Source organism: Notothenia coriiceps, unplaced genomic scaffold, assembly GCF_000735185.1.
Source record: "Notothenia coriiceps isolate Sejong01 unplaced genomic scaffold, NC01 NC01_scaffold00037244, whole genome shotgun sequence".
In the NCBI taxonomy this organism is placed as follows: domain Eukaryota; kingdom Metazoa; phylum Chordata; class Actinopteri; order Perciformes; family Nototheniidae; genus Notothenia; species Notothenia coriiceps.
The window spans coordinates 20,046,620-20,054,616 of record NW_011369945.1 but is presented as its reverse complement, the minus strand read 5'-3'; the positions used below and the strand labels follow the sequence as shown (position 1 = coordinate 20,054,616).

The window sequence follows — 7,997 nt, the reverse complement described above, 5'->3', positions numbered from 1 at the left end:
AAAAATCCAGAAATCACATTGTCTGACTTTTGAAGTATTTATTTGCAAATTATGGTGGAAAATAAGTACTTGGTCAATAACAAAAGTTCATCTCAATACTTTGTTATATACCCTTTGTTGGCAATGACAGAGGTCAAACGTTTTCTGTAAGTCTTCACAAGGTTTTCACACTGTTGCTGGTATTTTGGCCCATTCCTCCATGCAGATCTCCTCTACAGCAGTGATGTTTTGGGGCTTTTGCTGGGCAACACAGACTTTCAACTCCCTCCAAAGATTTTCTATGGGGTTGAGATCTGGAGACTGGCTAGGCAACTCCAGGACCTTGAAATGCTTCTTACGAAGCCACTCCTTCGTTGCCCGGGCGGTGTGTTTGGGATCATTGTCATGTTGAAAGACCCAGCCACGTTTCATCTTCAATGCCTTTGCTGATGGAATGAGGTTGTCACTCAAAATGTCACGATACATGGCCCCATTCATTCTTTCCTTTACACGGATCAGTCGTCCTGGTCCCTTTGCAGAAAAACAGCCCCAAAGCATGATGTTTCCACCCCCATGTTTCACAGTAGGTATGGTGTTCTTTGGATGCAACTCAGCATTATTTCTCCTCCAAACACGTCTAGTTGAGTTTTTACCAAAAAGTTCTATTTTGGTTTCATNGACAAACATGTCGCTGATGACGATGACCTAATATTTAAAGAAAAATATATGCGAGAGGGGATAGGACCAGAAAAGTTTTTTTAAGCTTTTCTTGCCCCTCAGGGGCAAGAAAAGCTTAAAAAAACTTTTCTGGTCCTATCCCCTCTCGCATATATTTTTCTTTAAATATTAGGTCATCGTCATCAGCGACATGTTTGTCTGCTTTTTGACAAAACAATCAGAAATAAATTACTTTTACATTACAAGAACTAACAACAAATGGGATTTTACAGGTCCTGTTCATAACCGTTAATGATTTGGCTCCTAAATAATACTTTCAGTTTAGATAGACTTGAACAATATTTCAGTGCATCATTAGTTATTCCACAGACCAACACCTTTTGATGAGATGCAATGAAGTCTGGCATTTGTTCGTACGGGTGTTTTTTTTAAAATGCAGTTTCCTCTCAACATGTGCATGCTCTCTCTCCGTGTGAAAGGTCCCTGGATATTATGAGGTAATTGTTGATTTGAGGCTTTGAACATAATTTGAATAGTTTTATAGTCAACCAGGTCTTGTAGTTTTAGTGTTTTTAGTTTGATGAATAATTTATTTGTTGGTTCTCTGTACGTGGCTCTTTTTTGCAGGATGAAGATAGGATGTGTATTTGTTTTAATACATCATGTATGGAAGTATGAAGGAGCAGTACAGCATAAAAAAGGGAGCTTGATTAATTAGGTATTTGGCTTTATTCAGAATTGCTATTGATTTGGATATTTTGGCTTTGATATAGCTTATATGTGGTTTCCAACTTAATTTATTGTCTATGATTACTCCAAGGAATTTTATTTCCGATACTCTTTCTAATTGGACGCCATTTATAGTGAGTTTCTTCTCTGTATTGGTCGATCGATTGCCAAATATTATGAGTTTGGTTTTGCTTGCGTTCAATGTTAATTGATCTTCATCCTGCTCAGTTCCTTCTCCATTGTGACCAATAGCTGTTCTAAATCGTCCCCGCAGCAGAGTAGACTTGTGTCGTCTGCAAAAAGAATGGTTTTAATAGTTTTTGATACTTCACATATATATGTTAATATACAGAATAAATAGTAATGGCCCCAAGACTGAGCCCTGAGGCACCCCACATGTAACCTGCAGTAGTTGTGATTTATGGCTTTGTATTTCAACGTACTGTTCCCTGTTATGTAGGTAGCTGGATAGCCTTGATAGTGCAACACCTCTAATGCCATATCTCTGTAGTTTTTTTATTAATAATTCATGGTCAACCGTATCAAATCATGCTTTTTTTAAGGTCAGCATCAGTTGCTTGTTTAGTTGTTAACTGTACAGGAAATATGTTACCGGTATTGGTTATTGTGTTTGTGAGGCTGCTGGGAAAATGTAATTAGATAACACAGAATGTAGATCAGATCTCTGCGAGGCAATTTCTGCACTCTGAGAGGAATTACTCTTTCTATACATCATCCTCCAGAATAACTGCTGCTCTGATGGACGCTATATTTACCTACAAGACGACATTTATATAACGTTTGTTAAGGTTGGAGCGTGTACCAGTAATAAAAGATAAACTCTGAGTGTGAGTACTGTGGCTGGGTCAGCTCAGAGGATCTGATTCTCCTCCTGCAGTGTCTGTTGTCTTAGCAGCGTGTGTATGTTAGCTTAGCTTCATTGTGAATAGAGTTAAAGGTCAGCCTGCTGAGATACAGCGCCGACTAAACGGCTTCCAGCGGACTCCGTTTTCACATGAATACACACCGAGCTGCACCCCCTTCCCTCGCCAGTCTCCACCCGCTACACTTCTATCCCTCACCAGTTATTCCAACACCTTTTGATGAGATGCAAGGGTTCCCTCCTCTTTCTGCAGGAGTTTTTAAGATGAACTTATTATCAGTTGTGTATGGCAGTTTTTGTGAGACTGTACCCGCAGTAAATGCATGTGAAGAAGAAGTGTGTCAGGCACACAAGAAACACACACTTCATGGAAATTGCAGAATTACAGAAAACAAGAGATGAGTCAAACATATTTTCTGTATTCAGATGACTTTGAAATGAAACTTACATTTAAAAAAAACAAAAACATACATTTAATAGAGCTTTCCAGTTTTTAAAACAAGATGAGAGCAGTGGTGTCGTCAGGCCTGAGGCTACAGCTCCGGATGTTTTATGAAAATATAAGAAAGACAGGATGTATTCATCTTTCATCCGCATCATGCATTAAACTCCTCGACACTCAAATGTGTAACCAGCATCATGTATCTAACATTCCGTTTTATATGCATTATATTTGGAATATTGTTAAGTGCTGTGTTGCAAGCTGTATTTTGTTGGTTTATCATATATATAATATATATTCATTAAACCTCCTCCTCTTCCCCCAGGCTCTGATGGGAGGGGGCCGTCAGATGGACCTGCCCATGTTCCAGCACTCTCTGTGGGACGTCCTAAATACAGAGAACAGGGTGAAGGTGAGCTCCATTCAGTGTCATTATTGTCAAACTACTATCACTACTACTATTAAAATTACTATTACTATCACTACTGTCATTATTAGGCTGTAATTTATTATATACTGTTGGAATGGGTAAGCAGGCCTATTGTTTTGGTATATTTTTGGAGTTAGGTGGTCCATGAGTGTTTTTTATTGGTTAAGTGGTCCTTGGTATGAAAGAGTTTGAGAAACACTGCGCTAGTGGATTGTCAAAGGGGAAGCCTCGTTGCGGGGAAATTATACAGATGGCTAGTCCGCCCCTGAAAATGTCTATGCAAACGTTATCATTAATAATAATTTAAAAAAGAAATTATAAAAAAAATAATTCTTTTTATTTTCCATTTTTATTTTGTAATCATCTCGCGACCCCCACTCGGGGTCTCGCGACCCCCACTTTGGGAACCCCTGTCCTAGAGCACCATTGTGTTCTTTTTAACCAAATCTCTCTCAGAGGGTGTGGGGAGTGGCTTCTCATTTCCATCGTAAAGTAAGCTTTTTAACCGCACTTTTGAAACATGCTGAACAGAGGGGAATTAATGGATCTGCAATGATCTGTTGGGTTTAGCCAAGACTCAGAGTAGGGCTGCTCAATTAAGTCGTATTTGTAATCGCAATTACGATTTTGGCTTGCAACGATTATGAAAACAACATTATCGAAATAAAACGATTGTTTATTTATTTTATTTTATTTATTTATTTTTAAATTATTTATTTTATTGGTTTTTCAGTTGAGTTATACTTAAAGTTAAGGTAATCAACTGTTAAAAACATACTGTTCACATTTTTTTTTTCAATATATGGATGTTTTCAAAGTAAATGGATAATCGTTTTTAATAATCATGATATCAATTATTGACCCAAATAATCGAGATTATGATTTTTACCATAATCGAGCAGCCCTACCTCAGAGACATGTTTTGTATATAACTGAGACCTATAATATATTGAATATAAAAGAGTATAATAGGGAACCTTTAATCCTTACTTTATTACCTGCAGTACATTGACACCTTCGCTCTCATTTTGTTTCAAACGCCTCCGATGTTTCATCACTGTGTGCAGGAACAATGTAAGACGAGAGAAATCCTTTTTGATGAATAGGGAAGAAAAGAACTGAGATGTGCTGCAGTCGCTGGTCCTCGATCCTCCCTGTGATCAGATGACACACAGATCAGCTCCTAACACCTCTCTCTAGAGTGTTTTAATTCAGAGTCGGATACAAATATTCCTGAGGTTCATAAAGCTCCTGTTTTCATCTGAAGCCTGGAGAAAATGTCCGTCTGCTTAGCCGAGGCGAGCGGCGGCAGATAGCATCCTCTCATTTCCTCTGTCCAGATAAAGAGGAAGAGGAGCAGAGTTATGCAGTTCCTTCATCAGCTCATATAAACCGCTGTGAGATAACATTCGAATAGACAGACACCGATTAGATTTCACGTCCCGCTTATCTTACTGCTGCTGCATCCCTGAAATATAAAGAAAGGATGCAAAACAAACACTTTAAATAAAATCACTTGTTCATGTGGCCATGTGGGTGGGGTTAGACCAAACAGTGCGGTCATGGCATTGGTTTTCCAGTGATTTCTGACAGTGATCTAAAGATTTCAGTCCAATAAGAGTGTAAGACCGGACAAGACCAGAACATGTGTGCATGACTCGCCGGTGCTTGGCTACATCTGTCACAAGTTGGGTCCACCTCCTTATATATTTTAGAGAGCCTGAGCTCAGTAAAGTGTGTGCGATGCACTACTTTGCATTGAATCAGTCCATGTCTAGCACAAATAGAAGATGTATGTACATTAGCAAGGGTTTTTCCCAAAGTTCTTCAGAAATCTCCTCCCCAAGATCTGTTTCCCCAAAGAGATTCAATGGAGTTCAGGGTAACCAAACGAAGAGAATAAATCTGAGTGTAAATATTAACCCATCAAGGCCCATCAGAGTAGGCCTAAGGAGTGTGTCTAGTGGCTGAGGAAATCTATTATTAACAAAACTGTGAATCTGTAGATACCTGAAGAAATGTTGACTAGTATGTAGTGCACATTTATTAGGTAGCTGTTCGAAAGAGGCAAATGTGTTGTGAATACAAAGGTCTTTGAATGCTTTAATGCCTTGGTTAAACCTAATAGTAAATGCGCCATCTACTAAGGATGGAGGAAAAACATGGTTTGCAGTTAAAGGGGCTAATGTAGAGTATGCTTGGAGATCAAAGAAACGTCTGAACTGATTCCAATTTTTTAAGGATGCTTTGGCAATTACATTTTTAGTGTAAGCAGAGGAGGGGGTCTTAATGGGATACTGGACTACAGGAAGCAGCCTCCATTTCAAGCCAGACAGGCAGAGAGTGCTGTGAGTCAGACTGAAGCCAGGACTGTATTATTCTCAGATTCGTTGCCCAATAATAGAACCTCAAATTCGGCTGAGCAAGTCCACCCCGCGCCTTTGGTCTCTGTCAAAATTGCTTTAAAAAGATCTTTAAATGTATCGGTCACCTGGATCCCGAGGTAAGTGTAGCTGTGTAGTGCAGTTTTAAATGGTAGACTATGTAGAGGAAACTCACGCGCCGCTCTATTTAAAGGGAACAATTCGCTTTTACTTAAATTGAGTTTATAACCGGATGCAGCACCAAATGAGCTAAGGATAGAGAGAGCTGCAGGGACGGACACAGATAAATTAGAGACATAAAGAAGAAGGTCATCCGCATAAAGAGAAGCTTTCTGTTCTACCCCATTTCTGAAAATACCTCTCACGAAGAGCGCTCAATAGCTAAGGCAAATAAGAGAGTGCTCAAGGGACAACCCTGCCTGGTGGAGCGGTTGAGAGGGAAATATTCAGAATGCGTGTTATTACAGTAGTCCTCACTGAAGCTAGGGGAGAGGAGTACAATAGCTTCACCCATGAGGTAAAGTTCTTTCCAAGGTGTGAAAAGATACCTCCACTCCACACGATCAAATGCCTTTTCTGCACCTAAAGATATCACAGCTTATAGAATTTGCGGAAGGCTGGTAGATTGTGTTAAAAAGTCGTCTTAAGTTAAACAATGAATGCCTATTTTTGATGAAGCCGGTTTGATCGGGAGAGATAATGGTTGGTAACACGGTTTCCAAACGTAAAGCGAGCATTTTAGGCAATAATTTAAAATCCACATTTAACAAGCTGATTGGTCGGTAGGAGGAGCATGCAATAAACATGTTTATTTCTGCTGTAAAGTTGGGCATTTTAACATGGGGGTCTATGGAAATTGCTCCCTTCTGCAGACTGCTCCTACTGGCCACTATATGAACTGCAGTGTGTGGCACTTCCTTATTGGCGTCCCGGCTGTTCCCCAGAGTTTACGGCTTGGTTTGAATGCTACAACCTATTGTTGCTGTTACCTAGTGCAATAAAAGAGTTACCTAACGATTGCAAATAACACAATTTGTGTTCTGTGAAACTGAAAAGGATATTACATTGTTTTTGTTACTTTCGTTGCAGTTGTATGTCTTAAAATAAATGTAGGTAACTTCCGTTTATTTCATGCTCTTTATTTGGAAGGTGAGTTTCACTGTTGACAGGAAGTGGATGGTGGGCTATGGAAAAGCAAGCGTGTGAGAAAAGGAGCGGAGATAACGGGAAAAGTAATATCTAAATATAAAACGGAGATAGGTAAATGATAAAGTATGGTTTAAGTTTAGCACCCCCCCGAAGAAGCAGCACAGGTTGGTAATTTAACATAATATAAAAATGTGGGTTGTGCCAAAAACCTAATTCGTTTGAGGCCTAGCCCTGGTTGTAGCTTTGCTCCGTTACGCAGTAACATTCTGAGTATGGGGCAAAGTGGATCTAATACGGATGGAGCCTAAAATGTATGTTATTGGCTTTATATGCTTTTACTTTGATATGAGATTTCAACAATTCATATCATACAGTCAAGTCGCGACCATCAGGAAATGGCACAGCGATGCTGGCATGGGCATTATTATTATAGGCAAGGGCTACGCTAAAGTCATTCCCGGAAAAAGCGGCCACCCTACTTATAACAGGCCCGCCCTACAAGTAATGTCTGCCTACGAATACGTGTGTGTATGTACAGAGCGCGGCCCCGACCCATTAACGGCCATACAGCGTCCCCCTTAGGGCCCCGCAGGCCACTAAGGGGCCCTAGCAAAAAAAATAAAAAAGCTAAGTACAGCCGTAGCCGTGATAAGTATTAATTCATTTGTTAATAGCCAGATTGCCTACTCCAAAGTCAATGTTGATTATATTAACATAATATAAACAAATGTGCTTACCTGAACCGTCATCACAAAGGACGGAAGGAAAGTAATTCCCTTTCAGTGAATCCAAAGAGCAAGACAACAAAACAAGCCAGAGAGTTGAATGGAATAAACATCTGTCTTATTGGCCTGACAGATACCGATCTTGGAGGACTGTGACAATGCTTAAAATAACACTGTCAAAAAAAAAGCCGACTCAGAGTTTGAAGATGGACCATACATAAGACAATGTCCTAAAAAAAAAGCAACAATCTCAAGTGGGGGCTCACACAGTTAAAACCCCAGAGCCAGCCACCTTGGCCAGGAAATCAAGGTAGCAAATGTCATTTTTTTTTAAAACTCCAAGTTAGCGAACATGTAGCAAAGCATATTACAGGCTACAGCAGCCATATGTATTGCATAAAACACTTTGCATACATTCAAATGTAATTTTTTAGCGACCGTGATTTCAAAGAAAGCTCTCTGGAAAATGTGACTTTGACATGAACTAGAAGCTACCTTACAGTACACAGTTCGATCATCGAGTCCTGTCAGTTAAAAGTGTTTCATATAGGCTTAGCTAAGCATCACCCTAGCACTGAAATATAATGAATGTAGTTAC

General features: G+C 39.6%; 1 protein-coding gene across 1 annotated transcript in view; it reads left to right on the top strand.

Moving 5' to 3' along the window:
* The window catches only part of LOC104965394 (RNA binding protein fox-1 homolog 1-like), a 132,814-nt gene that overhangs the window by 105,768 nt on the left and 19,049 nt on the right, over positions 1 to 7,997 (top strand). The gene's annotated exons all lie outside the window — the stretch shown is intronic.